Source organism: Corvus kubaryi, unplaced genomic scaffold (genome assembly GCF_017639235.1).
Source record: "Corvus kubaryi isolate FWS band 111438036 unplaced genomic scaffold, C.kubaryi_AGA036_p1.0 78, whole genome shotgun sequence".
NCBI classification, from domain to species: domain Eukaryota; kingdom Metazoa; phylum Chordata; class Aves; order Passeriformes; family Corvidae; genus Corvus; species Corvus kubaryi.
Genome location: NW_024582065.1, coordinates 1,620,641 through 1,635,062, shown reverse-complemented (window position 1 = coordinate 1,635,062; position 14,422 = coordinate 1,620,641). Strand labels below are relative to the sequence as shown.

Below are 14,422 nucleotides of genomic sequence, written 5' to 3'. Positions count from 1 at the left end.
AGCTGTGACCTCAAGGGCAGAATTTGACACCAACGGGGCGTTGCAGCTCCCTGGCTTGCCCTCAGCTGCAGCACTGAAATCCAGCAGCTGTGGGTGCAGTTTGGCCCAGTACAAGCTGCAGAGTGGTGGGATCATAAGCTCTGGATGGGGAGAGGTGTCCCCAGGTCACACCAAATGCCCCAAACAAGCACCATATGGTAGGCCAGAGAACGGGAATTTCTGAAAATGTCTTCCCAGGCAAAAGGAAGTCCCGAGAGGGCTTTGCTGAGATGTTCAGAAGATGATCTCCAGTTTGGGGGCTCCAGCAGTGTCCTGATCCGAGCCCAGCCTGTGAAACTGCCTCCACCTTCATTTACACCAACCCTTCTCTCTGTAAGGCAGGACACGTCCACAGCTGAGGTTAAAAGCCCAGAAAGTGAAATCCAGATGCTCCATTCCGATGAATTCTTTAGGACCCGATGGAAACAGTCCCTGCAGGAAGGTTAATCCATGGATGGTCCAAACTTGATGCTTTAAAGCCTCCCTGAGCTCTCCTGTGAGCAGCTCTGGGGTGACCGGGACTTTCACTGACTCACTGTGAAAGGGCTGCAAACTTAAATTCAGCTAAAAAGGAAGTTTCTGACAAAAGTGTGGTTTAGGGTGCAGCCCACAGAGTCTATTTTGAGCAGGGCCACCAGCCCCCACAGCCTCCTGCCCCAGCTGAAGCCACACGAGGTGACATCCCCCTGTTCTCCCCTTCAGGGGAAATCTGCACATCATGACCTGGAGCATCCATAAAGTTCTGCTTCACGTCTTTTTTGGGGTATTCTGGGGTGTGTGTCTTCTTTTGGACCAAACAGCACAGCTCAGTGCAGTGGCTGTGCTGGTTTGGGGTCAGAGGCACTGCTGGTTACAGCACCTTCGGGGGATTCTTGGGAATTCCTGTCCAGAGGCATTCCTGGTGTATTATGACATCACAGCATGGCCCTTCCTCGCTGAGGAGTCACCCCCTCTCCTTCCTTGGGGAAATGTGTGTCCAAGGGTGCTGAGGGGTGCAGAGTCAGACCCAAACCCCTCAGGGGGCTGAAGGTACAGACAGGTGCCCACTGGCCACCCTTGGCTGTGTCCTCCTCACCCTGGACCATTGGTCAGCCCAAATGCCAAGGGGAAGGTGAGTCCCCACAGAGTCTGGACTCAGCTTTGGGTTTCACCACTCCCTCAGGTCTCTGGGGGTCCACACCACTGCAGACTGGTGGATCCTGAGCTCTCCACCACCACCAGCTCCCACCCCAGGGTACGTTCCTTGGGCAGGACTTTGTCCAACAGAGCTGCAGAGTGACCTGAATATTAAAAAACCCAAACCAAACCTACAACCACCACCCGAAACAAGGCTCTGGGTGGCAGTCCTGGGTTCCTCTGCATTAAAGGTGAGAACACAAACATTTGTGCTATAAATTCAGCTTTTATCCATGCTGGATCACCACCAGCTTCCAGCCAACACCTTCACTGGGAAAGCCAAAGCCGGCAGAGAGACACAAGGGCTGCAGGAGAACAGAGACAGTCTGAACTCTGTGTGTGTAAAAGAATTTATTGGGAGTAAATGAGTTTATATTTACAGGGATAAATCCAGCATGTGATCATCAGGGCAAGGCAGTCCTGGCCCTTCACCCTTCCTTAAAGGTGCATCTCTCTGTCCCTGCTCAGTCTGTCTGTCCTGCTGAGGCTGGGAGCCCAGCGTGGTCCCTGGGGCCAGTCCTCCCCTGCCCTGCTGCAGGAATTAACTCAAACCCTTTTTCCACAGCCAGTGTTCCCAAACTCCCACGGGCTCGGGCAGAAGAGCAGGGAGAACATCCCCCAGACACACACTCAGCTCCGGGGAAGCAAATTCCCCCAGCACACAGCAGCACTTCCTGAACGTTTTCCCTCCTGACACCTTCTCCATCTGCTGCTGTCGCTTGTACCTGCATGGATCAGGACAGGGGAACAGAGCTGAGGCACAGTTTCACAGAGTTTATGCTTTGAAATGTGCAGAAACTGTTCACAGCTACTTCTGCCTCCCTTTTCAAAACCATCTCAACACAAGGCATGAACTTCAAGGTAGAAACTTCATTTCCCCTGGGTGAAAGTAGAGATTTACATCCAAATTACTGCTCCAGCCTGCCTGGGGGAGAGGATTGGGATCTTCCAGCCCTGGGTGACTGAACAAACACAGCATCAACCACCAGGAACGATTTGCAAACAACTGAGCAGCAGACAAACGTGCAAATGTATCTGGTGGCTACTTCTGGATAATGAATGCATAATCTATTCCGACTCCCCTTCCTATCTGCTTCTGGATAATGCATCTGTGAGCCTGAGTCAGGCTCACAAATGGTTGGCAACGAGGAAAACAGGCTGTGTTTGAGCCAAACATTATGTTCAGCAAATAAGGAGCAGTTTGGCCACGGGCAGCTGCTGTTGGAGCCCAGTGTCAGAATCCCTCCCGTGCTCCACGATTCCCACCCTGCCCACAACAGCTCTGGGGGCTGCAGGGTGCAACAGCTGACTTCTGCCTCTAAAATCTGATTTTATGCCTAAATAGCAGAGTCTGAAAGAGCACTACGGTGTTCCTTCCCCACCTATCTGCTCGTTAGAAAGTGGCTCTTACATTTATTTGCCTCAGCTGCTGGGAAGGCTCCAAAAATGCTAATTCCAAGGCCAATGCAGTAAATTGCATTTGGTGGCATAACCCTGAGTCACTGGTTCAGGGCATTTTTCCTCCTCTTTCCTGGATTCACTCATTTTAACAAAGGTGAGGAAAAGCAGAAAAAAAATTTGCAGGCTCTTAGTGCATGAGACTTAACAGGGAGCCAGCATTCCCAAAGTGCTGTGACTTCTGGGTGTCCCAAGGGAGGCAATTTCTCCTGGGAGTGGTGACAAACTGGATACTGAAGGTTTTCCAGCCACTTTGGGAAACGCTGCTGCCTGGCCACGCGGTCCTGGAGCGGGAGGAGAGGAGCCTGAAACCACTGGGAGTCTTCCCAGGGCTGCCCACGCAGGAGCAAATTCCATTTTTCCCCTGGGAAATCTGCTCTCCATCCACTCAACCCTTGGGGAAGAAGGAAGCAAAGTCACACCTCGGGCTATGCCACTGCTCCACAGTGGCTCCTCAGCAGGCAGGGATGAATCCCCAGGAGGAAGGGGCTCGTTCCCTCTCAGCCCTGGAAAGCTGCAGGATGCAGATCCCTGGAGGATTCTCTCCGTGTGTGAGGTGCTGCAGACGCTGAGGGGTGGCTGCCTCTGGCTCAGCAGTGTCCCCACGCTCCCAGATCCGTGCTCAGGCTTTCCGGATGATCCTTCCCGGTTTCCTCCAGTCCCGGTACCTCTCCCTGCGCACGGAGTGCACCAGGGGCCTGGAGAAGCTGGAGGGGGCTGATCTGGTGGTGCTGCTGGTGAGGAACAAAGCAAGACATCGTTACTGGCATGGGACAGGGCTGGGGCACTTCTGCATGCAGTGGAGGCTCCTAAAAGGACAGGGAATTTTGGTTCACCACCACCAAGGGATCAAGTGCAGGATTCTCCTGCAGCCCCTGATGCTCAGAATGGGCAGAGAACCAGGGCTGAGCCTCTCCTGTGCACCTGATGGGTGATGGGAACCTTCCCTGGAGGTCTTGGAAAGAGCTGCTGAACTACAGGTGCAGCTCAGAACCCCCTAAACAGAGCCCCATAAACCCCACGAACAGACAGAGCCCCCAGGACCATCCCCTCTGGCCAGGGGGGTCACTGGAACCAACCCCCTTCAAAACCTCGAGTATCTTTGAGCATCTGTGAGCAGTCTTCCTTAAAACCACTAAACCCAACAGTGCGAACTCCTGGCACTTCTTTGGGATTTTTGCCACCCTGGGTTCTCTCAGGGAGTGATCCTGGGGGTGAACCAACATTCCATGAACCAAGCACACCCCGATTCACCACACCACGTGCAGAGAGGCCCAGGACAGGGTCACAGAGCCCTTCCAGGGCCTGAAGGGGCTCCAGGAGAGCTGGAGAGGGACTGGGGACAAGGGATGGAGGGACAGGACACAGGGAATGGCTTCCCACTGCCAGAGGGCAGGGCTGGATGGGAGATTGGGAAGGAATTGTTCCCTGGGAGGGTGGGCAGGCCCTGGCACAGGGTGCCCAGAGCAGCTGTGGCTGCCCCTGGCAATGTCCAGGGTCGGATGGGACTTGGAGCAGCCTGTCCCAGTGACCCTGTGGGGTCACTGGAGTGGTCTTTACGGTCCCTTCCAACCCGACCCAGCCTGGGATTCTGTGACAGATTCCCCCCCTGCCCACAGCGCTGGAGGAAAGGCGAGCAGGGAGCGCAAGGGACACGGGACTGTGCCGGGAGAGGCTGGTGAATGGAGCAGGGGCGGGGGAGCCGCCAGCCACGACAGGAGCGGAGGAAGACAGAGCTGTGGAAAAGCTGTGAATGTGAGAAAAAGCTGCCTCACAACAGAGCCTGTTACTATTCAACAGCCACAAAAGGAGGAAGAGCCCTGAAACCCGCCTGGGCTGAGGCTACAGTCGAGAGAGAGCACCATCCTAATTCCTAATTAGCTCGCTGCTTTACAATTTAATTCCCTAATTGGTGGAGGCGGCACTCAGGGCCCGTGGCAGGAGATGATGGAGCTGCAGCTCCCCAGCGCTGGCGCAGCTCCAGGCTGTGCTGGGAAGCAGAGTGCCCTCACATCCAGCTCGTCCAGGGAGCTCTGCCTTGCTCTTACCTCAGGGTTAAGCCCTTACAGAAAGGTTTTGGGTGGCAGCCTTGGCAATGTCTGCAAATCCTTCCTAAAATCCTACAACCCTTGAGTCCCAGATCACATCAGCACCTTGCTGTCATTCCTCCTGGCTGGAAACGGCACCAGCCCTGCCCAGGCTGCACTGCCACTGCCACCAGGGTTGGGCTGGGCTGGGCATCCCAGGTCCCTGTTCTCACTCTGGAGCAGGTGCTGCCTTGGTGCTGTGCTGGTCCTGGCCTGGTGCAAGGCATGAGGAAGCTTTTTCCCGCTGCTGAGCCATGGCTTGGACTCCACGGACAACCAGGCCACAGCTGTGGCAGCTGTTTCTGAGCACTTTCTAAGCCCAGGACCACACTGAGGGATGAGCATTTGGCTCCAGCTGTGCTTGCTGGGCACTGGAAACCTCATAGGCTCCTCAGTCAAGAACACCTGAGCATTACTGCAGCAGGGCTGTGTGAGCCCAGGCTGCACCGGAACCAGGGAGTTCACACGGGACCATCTTAATTCCACTGAAAGTGTTCCAATTCCTCCTGTAATTCTGCAGCTCTCTGGGTCACAGAGCTTCACCTGTTTATGGTGCAATCACTGAATTATCCAGGTGATCCACACAGCCCTGGTGGCTCTGCTTTCCCAAGCTGGGGGCAGCTGGAGGAGCAGCAGGAGTGGGGCTGTGACAGCAGGGTGGGCAGGGTGGGCTGCACACCCAGCTGGGATGGAGAGGGATGGGATGTCTCCAGGGTGTGGGGCCCTGCACAGATCATCCAGCTTGGTCCCACATCTTGAAACGACTCTGGGTGAGGCAGCAGCTCTTGGGGATTTTTGGTTTTGATGGGGTACCTAATTCTCTTTAAAAAAACCCAGTCTGGCAATATTATCCTGGCTGCTTGATGCAAGTTTGGTGGCTTCTAGTAAATCAAACAACTCCAGTAGGTTTTCTCTCTGGCACCAGGGTGCCACAGAGCTCAGTGCAAGTTGTGTCCCAATTCCTCCCTGCACTCTGCCTTGGGCACAGCGAGGAAATCTGCCTCTGACCTCGATCAGAACCCAGCCAGCCCCATCCCTTACAAGCTATTTCTGCGCTGTCTCCACCCATGGCAGCGTTCCCAGTGCTGATCATTTCACTTGCACAAGGTGCAGCTCAGCCCTGCTGCTCTGGAAATCCAGCCAGGGAATATATTCCTGAACTGTGGATGAAGGGGCTGGGAGCTGCTGGATGCTGATTTCCAGCGAGCCATGGGTGCAGCCTCACACCAGCGCTTTCTGTTGGGGTTCTCATGGTCGGAGACACCTCTGGGGGTGTTTGTCCAGCTCCAGGCACAGCGGGGCTGGAATTGTGGCTGGGAATGATGCACATCAGAGGATTAGGATAAGGACTGAGCTGAGAGCTCTGTGCACTCGAGCTGCAGCAGCCAGACCTGGAGCAAACTGGGTCACAGGAACCTTCTTAGGTCCAAAGCTCTGAGGTGTTGGTGTGACACGGCCTGAGATCTGGCAGGAGGTGGATTTTGGGGTGTGATTCCATAATCACACAGCTGATGGAAGATAAGGAATATCTGATGTCCGGATATTCTTCCTGATAAGACCCCAACACTGTTACATGTGAACAACACAATAAACAATGTTTGCAGGAACAGATCTGATTTTTAAAGATATGTAGCATTTTTCATTAATTGCTCTTATTTCTCCAGCTCATTTTTATTGTTGGGCAGAAAACAAGGGATTGGTGTAGTGGGCACAGCCCAGGGAGTGGGAGGAGACGGAGAGATAGTGACATGCACCGTAGTGATTTAACATGAAATACTCTGATTGCAAGCAGTCTCTGGAGGTTTGTGCCTCATTGATGAATATCATGCATGAAGCGTAGCTTCTCGTGCTACCCACATTTTTCTCTTCCAGGTCTGGTGATTGGGAGCCTGAGTCACAGCAAATATGCTGAGTTACAGCACATTTCTCCAGAAAAAAATTCCCTAAAAAAACCCCAGCCAAATGCCAGGCATGTTTATCAAGGCAAGTGTGTCAAATGCACGGGATGCTCAGACAATGCAGGCTCAGAGGATTAACAGCCCTTAATCCTCCCTCAGTGCAGTAATGCCCGGCAGATCAGACACGGACACATCCACCAGGAGCAGTGGGTGCACTCACAAACAGCCCTCCCCATCAAAACACCCCTGAGCCGTGCGCCTTTGGGAACAGGACGGGCAGCAACTCACCTGGAGGACCAAACGGGACCCGCCTGCTTCTTCGGCTTGGCCATCTGCTTCTGGTACTCCATCCATCCACTCACCAGCTCGTGCAGGATCATCACGTAGAGAAGGAAAATGAGAATCCTGGGATCCATCCGTGGCACCTCGGGGTCTGCCTCATTGGGTACGGGTGACATTTGCTCGGGGGCAGCCGGGGGGGAGCCGCTGCTGCGGGCAGGGCTCCGGGAAGCCGCAGGGATGCAAAGGTTTTGCTGCGGCTGGAGAGCCGGCTGGGCTCTGTGCAGAGCGAATGAGCGCTGGGGAAATGCCCCGGGGGGATCAGAGCCCGGTGCCTCCGGCGTGGAGCAGCACAAACACAGCTCCGGGAGGGCTGGGTCACACCTTCGGGGGCTCCAGCCCTGTGTCCCCCCTGTCGCTCATGGCTTTGTCTGCGTCGCTCCGCAGCCGGGAGCTGCCCACACTCGGATGCAGGAGCAGCCGCCCCTCTCGGGTGGAGGGGAGAGTTGGCTGCCGTGCCTGAGCAGCGGCACAGGCAGAGAGCACTGTCTGGCTGCGAGGAATAAATTAAACCCCCAGTCAATCACTGGGGATTCTCCGAGCTGGCTCTTCCCAGAGCCTCAGGATTTGGGGCTGCACCGAGCCCGTCCTGTTTAACAGTGTTACTCTTTTGCAGCTGAGAAATTTTTTCTCCTGCTCAGTTTTCTCTCGCTCTTATTTTGTTTTCCTCGCTATTATCCCTTACCTGAATCTTCAGCTGCTGTTTCCCCAGTGTGAGGCTCTGACGGGCTCCTGATGTGCAGGAAAGCTGCGGCCACAGCATCCAGGCTTCCCAAACCACGGCTCCTCTCCCAGCCCCTCAACCTCTTTCTGCTCAGAGTGGAGGATCCTGCTCAGCTGAGATCTGGTTGTGCCCCCAGAACACAGAATCCCAGACTGGTTTGGGTTGGAAGGGACCTTAAAGCCCATCCCGTTCCACCCCTGCCATGGGCAGGGACGCCTCCCACTGTCCCAGGCTGCTCCAACCCCTGTCCAGTCTGGCCTTGGACACTTCCAGAGGTCCAGGGGCAGCCACAGCTGCTCTGGGCACCCTGTGCCAGTATCTGAACACCCTGAGATCCCCTCAGCCTCTCCCTCTTTTCCTCTACAGACACAGTGCAATACTTGTGCCTGGAATTTCTAGCAGGATAAAAGCATACGCCAGTCCTGCTAAGACACTTGTATGAACTAAACAAAAAAATGCCCTCTCAAGAATTGTTTTTAAGACCATCTTCCTCAAAATTTGTGTTACTCCAATGCAATCTTTCCATAAGTGAAATAATAAGCCCTCAATAACTAATTAGGATCATCCAGAACTAAGCCTGTGCCCAACAGCAGAAAAGGGGGCCCAGAGGAGGGGCAAACCCAGGGACCCCCAGGGATCCTCCATCCCACAGCTCCTACACAGGGAGAGCTGGGCTTGGGGTTCCAGACGCTGGGCAGTGCAATTGAGGTGTGGCAAACACATCACAACCCTCCCACAAGAAACTCGCCACGGGGAAGCTGCTCCTCACCTCACCCAGCTCACCTCACCCAGCTCACCTCACCCACCTGAGGTCAGAGGTTTCTCAGAAACTTTTCCCTTGGGTGTGTAAGTTCAGACAGGTGTGCAGTAGCCAGGGCTTCGATAATTTTCTATTAAGTACCATTTCAATGCACATTAGGGAATGCTAATTCCATGACAGATCTGCATGTGAAATAAACCCATCAATGCCCCACACAAACGTGCACCTCCAAGTGCTGTGTGACTTTCTTCAGCCAACTCATGACAAGCCCAGAAGTGCTGAGTAACTCTAAATCGGGAGGAGAAGAGCTCGTGGAGGGGAGTGAGCAAGTGAATGAAAGCAGCCAGGACTGGAGGTGTTCTGGCAGCTCTGAAAATGGGAATATCTGAGGTTCTCCATGAAAGGATAGTGGAGCTGTTCCCACGGCAACGGAGAGAGTTGCCAGGCTGCGCGTGATGGGTTCTAATGTATGGTACGAGTCAGACGTGGTGAGGGGTTGGAGACCGAGGACAACACTGATGTTTTATACAAATGCAATTTTTGATGAGTAAACCCAACGTGACTCCTTTGTTCCAGGAGGGAGCAGCTTTTCCCACAGAGAGAGACGTTACCAGGGTAGGAGCAGCGGAATAACTCCCAACAGCTCACTCAGATCTGTTAGAGATGCTCCAACATCTGAACAAAAGTAATAATTAACGCTAGATAAGGTAGAAAAGCCAACAGCTCGTGAGCTGAGAGCATGGCAGCTGACTCCCAAACTGTGACTAGTCACGAGCAGCAAGTTCTTTGACAAATGACTCAAAAATATTTAGATTTTAGAGTGATTAAAGCCCAATTTAGGAGGGCAGGGTGGGAGCTGGTGGTGCTGCTGAGGGGCCCCTGTGGTGGCCATGGGTTACAGGGGGTACAGCAGTGGGGAGCCCTGGGATGTTGGTGTTTCCCCTCTGCCCCCCAGCCTGAAGGCAGATTTAGATGGGATATTGGGAAGGAATTGTTCCCCGGGAGGGTGGGCAGGCCCTGGCACAGGGTGCCCAGAGCAGCTGGGGCTGCCCCTGGATCCCTGGCAGTGCCCAAGGCCAGGCTGGACATTGAGGCTTGGAGCAGCCTGGGACAGTGGGAGGTGTCCCTGCCCATGGCAGGGCTGGCACTGGATGGGCTTTAAGGTTCCTTTTAACCCAAACCAGTCTGGGATTCTGTGGTTCCACAACTTCAGCCCAAGGGCATGGCCTCGTTCTCCTGGAGAAGTTTGGTGGGAGCAGAAGCACCTGTGAGGATCCTTCACGTGTCCAAACACTGTCAGTAGAGCCCAGCAGCTGTCTGCAAACTCACTGTGGATTCCTAAGAGCTGGGAGCAATTAACAGCTGGGCTCTTGCCCTGTTTGATAAGCATCAGTACCCGAGATAAGCCAATAAAATGTGTGTACAAGGTTAGTGATAACACAGGTACCAAACAGAGCTCACCTGCAGGCCAGAGCCTTGATCTGCTCCTCCAGTTCTCCACTGCTCTGCAAATGGCTTTAATTGAGAGCCAGCACTCCTCAGAGACACCCTGGCCCTGCTGCTGCTGCTTTCAGACAACCCCACAGAGAAGACAAGCAGGTGGAACCTGGGTGGAGACTGTGGGAAAGGAGAAAAGCTCCCCAACCTAAAGTGAGAGGGGAGCAGGACCTGGGGTGATGTCAGAGAGCCTGGAACTCAGGCAGGCTCTGAAGAGCAGGGAATGAAAAGCAGACTTTGGGACACAGAGCAGTCTGCTCCAGTTTTGGTGGGGCACAAACCCACGCAGAGGAGAAGCAGACACAGAAGGGACACAGCCGAGCTCCGGAGCTATGAGAGCATCTCATTCCTAAGCAGCAGCAAGGGCAGGTTTGAAATTCCTTTATAAAACCAGGGTGGACATGAGGCCATGTTCCTTTGTCCAAGGCTGAGTCCAGCTGACTGGGCTGGAATTAAAACCCAGAATAACTGAGTAGTCAGCAGCCCTTCACTCCTTGCAAGCCCGGCTGCTGCAGCATTCCCGTTGTTTGGGCTGTGTATTGTTGGAGCAGAGGCCCTGAGGAACAGGACTATGTCCCTGTGCTCCCCAGGGCCTGTTTTCCTCACTTTGGGTGTCAATCTAAGCCTCTGCACTGCTGAAGAGATTCTAATAAACAGAGGTGGGAGGTGCCAGTTAATATTTCTATTCATTGCAGCCCTGTAACACCAACGATCACCTTCCTTCAGGCTCCTGGGAAGCATCCATCATCCCGTTCCTCCACTTGGAACGTGGTGTGACTGACTAACAAACGGGAAAACCCACCTTCCTAGGGCTCACCACTGACCCAGAACTCCCACAACCCCCAAGGTGCATCACAAAAAGGCAGCAATAACTGTTTTCTTACAGTAAATCAGGGTTGACCTAAACCTTGCTGCAATTTTTGGCTTTTTAGAAGGAGCTCCTGAGCTTCACTGCAAAGACAGTGATCTGCATTTCGCTTTTGGGGCCCAAAGGCTGCAGGATCCCTCCAGCTACCAGGGTAGACAAGTTCTAGAAACATCAAACCTCCCACACACGGGTTGAACTGAAAGATCAGGACAAGGCAGCTCTTGCAAGAGGCCACGAAGTCACAGCCCAAAATTCCTGAGGCACCCAGAAGGTCCAGTGACCCCCCAGGCACAGTCAGGCCACAAACACCTGCAAGTACAAGTCCCTCTGCTTAGCCACAGCACTGGCCAAGGTGGATTGGAGGTCCTGGTGTCTCCAAATGCCCCAAGCAGGGCCCTGTTGGTTGCAGGGCTGTTTCCTGCATCACCACAGCCCATGAATGTTGTCCTGCTGGGTGTAGGTGAGATGGAAAACAGATTCCTTTCCTTGCCCTTTGGCTGCTCTTCAAGGAACCACCTGTAAAAATCCCCCTGCAATTATGTGATTACTCAGTAGAGATTGAGCAGAGACCACGGTGCTGGTTTGGAGAACGTGGGCTGGGAACAAACCTGGCTGTGACCCACTGGATCAGAGGTTTCGTTGTTGTTGCAGCCCAGGCTTCGTTTCACAAGTCACTGATGACACCTTGAACAATGTGGGAGCTCAGGGGAATTAACCACTGCAGCCACAGCCTCTCTTTCCTCTCTCAGCACACCAGGGCTCCCTTCCTTCACTCAGGAGTCAAACAGATCTGGAGGCAGAGAGGAGAGTGGACATAAACTGCTGGAGCAGCTCTCAGCCTTCACAGCAGACAGGAAAGTGGAGCTTCAGAGTTAAAAACAACAAGGGGCATTGCAGAATCTGTCAGCTCCTTCCACAGGCTCAAACGAGTCGATAATTAACAAAAGGAAGAACAGATGCTATGAGACACATTTCTTCTGAGGGTAATTTACTTGCTTCTACCTACAACCGTGCCTGGAAAAGTGGTAATATGAAAGTGTTGTTCTTAATCATTGGGTTGCTTTGTATCAGATTGGTAATGATTCATCACCAGGATTTTGTGCACATTTCACCCCTTCTTTATTCTGTTAACCCTCATCAGGCAACTCAGCTTTGGCACATTTTTCCCCCTGAGGGGAAAAAAAATAATATTAAAACTACAATAACAATTGTCTCCTGAGTCCTGGACTGGTTTTTTATGGCAATGGCACAAGAACCAGCACGGTTTAGTCTGGCTCAAGCTGGATGTCTGGTTACAGGAATTACCACAGAAATATCTGAGGGTGGGCAGGCCCTGGCACAGGGTGCCCAGAGCAGCTGGGGCTGCCCCTGGATCCCTGGCAGTGCCCAAGGCCAGGCTGGACATTGGGGCTTGGAGCAGCCTGGGACAGTGGGAGGTGTCCCTGCCCATGGCAGGGAGTGGATGGGATGAGCTTTAAGGTCCCTTCCAACCCAAATCCTGCTGATTCTTTCTCACTTCCTTGCCATAGAATGACCTTCACAGAAGCTGCTGAAGAAGGAAAGACCCCGATTCTCACTCCTGGGCCGCTGTCTCGGTCACAGGCAGATGTGAGGCTGTGGTCTCCCAGTGATGTTTTCCCTTTCCCCAGGCCCTGCTGATGAGGAGAAGCAGAGCACAGACTCACCCCAGGGTAGCTCTGCCAGCCCAGGTGAGGCACCTTTGCCCCTTGTGCAATTGTTTTGCAAGAAAAGGAAGCAGGTTTCACTGCCTCCAGTTGCTCAGCACTGTCCTTCTCAAACTCCCCTGGCAGGTCCAGCTGGCCCAAACCCACAAACACAGATGGTTCAGCTGCTTTTGGGAAGTTCTCCTACCAGCTGGACTGACCTCGTTATCTTTAGTGTGGTCTCCATGTGTTGCTGGATTCTCCTCAATTTGCTGATGGTCCTTCTTGCACCACAGAGGGCAGGAACAGGGAAGGGACTTGGGAAAGAGCAGGGAATGCAGAGGATGTCCATGAACTGGAGCAACCATAGCGCAGCAACCCTGTCTGAAGTGTCCTCAGCACTGAGTGACCCTGGGTGGAGCTGCCCTCGATCCATGCTTTACACCCACCTGAAGCTCTGAGAAGCTGATCTGCCCCTTGTTTTTAATGCTGAGCCTGGCTCTGGTGGAAGGGGAGTGCTGGCAAGGACACCCAGAGCACGCCTGGGGTTCAGAGCCATGAGGAAGGAGCTCAGTCCTTGTTAACAAAATGGCCTGGGGGGGAAATGGTGAGAAACCCAAGTGGAGAGAGCAGGGAGGTCCCAGCAGGATCTATTAGAGAAGGTTAGAAATGCTTCCGCGTCCTGCAAAGCTGCTCCAGCAAGACACCTATCCACGGACACGGCTGTAGGGACAGAGACTTCTCAGTCACTGAGAGACTTCTCACTGCTGTACAAAAGGGAGCATAGAGCAGCAGCCGTGTGTCACCCATCAAAACTGGAATAAAGGCTGGAGACTGGATGGCCCCGTGTGCTCTGTCTCTGCCTCTGGAGAGGCTCAGAGCACCCAGGCCCAGGCTGTGGCACAGCCCTGCCCCACACAGCCCTGCTGCTGGGCACCTCCAAGCACACCTCCCGAGACAGCTGAGACAGCCCCAGCCTGAGGAGAGCTCAAACAGCATTCAGAGCAGGCAGAAACCCCTTTATATGCACCTACAGGCAAAATCGGGATATTCTCCACCCTCACATGGCTGAATTATGCTGAAAAAGGAATTAAATATCTAAGAAAAAAATTATCTCTATCTCAGCTGAAACCAGGACAGGAATTAACAAGATTTTTCATGTCACTTCATTTTCTGGCCTAGATGCAACTCTTCCAAAGTTGAAGACAGACATTCATCCCAAGGAGCTGGATAAGGGGATCTTCTGCAGGGAAAGTCACAAACCAAATCCCCCACCACACCCAACTCACCAGAATTAACCCAAAGGCAACTGCAAAACCTGAATCTTGCAGCAACTCAGCCAGAAAAGTCTCCTGGAGAGGGATAACTCAGTTTTCTGCTGTGCAGCATCTGCTCCAGCCTTTGTCAGACACTCCTTTCACTGTCCATCTTCCCTCCAGCCACCTGCACCACATCCCATTCATTGTTCCCATTTTCCTGTGGGTCCAGTGCCCACAGCACCAAGAACAGGGTGTTCCGCCAAGGAGCAGATGCTTTGGAGCATTCAGAAGTGTGAGGATGCCTGACAATGCCTTCAGCTGTCCAGTCCCCGCCTCTTGTTGCCCTGTAAGTCACAGCCTAACTGAGCCTGAGGAACCTCCCTGGGCCCTGAGTTCCTCTGATCCCTCAGGAAAGCCCACGGATTGCTCCAGATAATTTGAACTCTTTGTAAAAGTTCTCTCCGCAGTCAGGCACAGCAGGTTTGGAGAGAACACACGGTTTGTTCGTGTCCCAGGGATCACACCCCTGCTGCAAAGACAAACTGTCACCTCTAAGCGTAAGCAGGGAGCGATTCCTGCTCCCAGTCCGGGACGATCTCGGGGCACGCAGGGCTGCACCACCCTCTAGTGCACACCCACAGCAGTGCCTGTGC

The 14,422-nt window shown here is 53.6% G+C and overlaps 1 long non-coding RNA gene across 1 annotated transcript; it reads right to left on the bottom strand.

The window, feature by feature from the left end:
* Nucleotides 1-1,547: 1,547 nt before the first annotated feature.
* On the bottom strand, nucleotides 1,548-7,928 carry LOC121676321. Its single transcript, XR_006020424.1, has 2 exons — nucleotides 6,947-7,928; nucleotides 1,548-3,407 (listed from the first exon to the last, which is right to left on the bottom strand). It is a non-coding gene; the product is annotated as an uncharacterized LOC121676321 (long non-coding RNA).
* Between the last annotated feature and the right edge of the window lie 6,494 nt (nucleotides 7,929-14,422).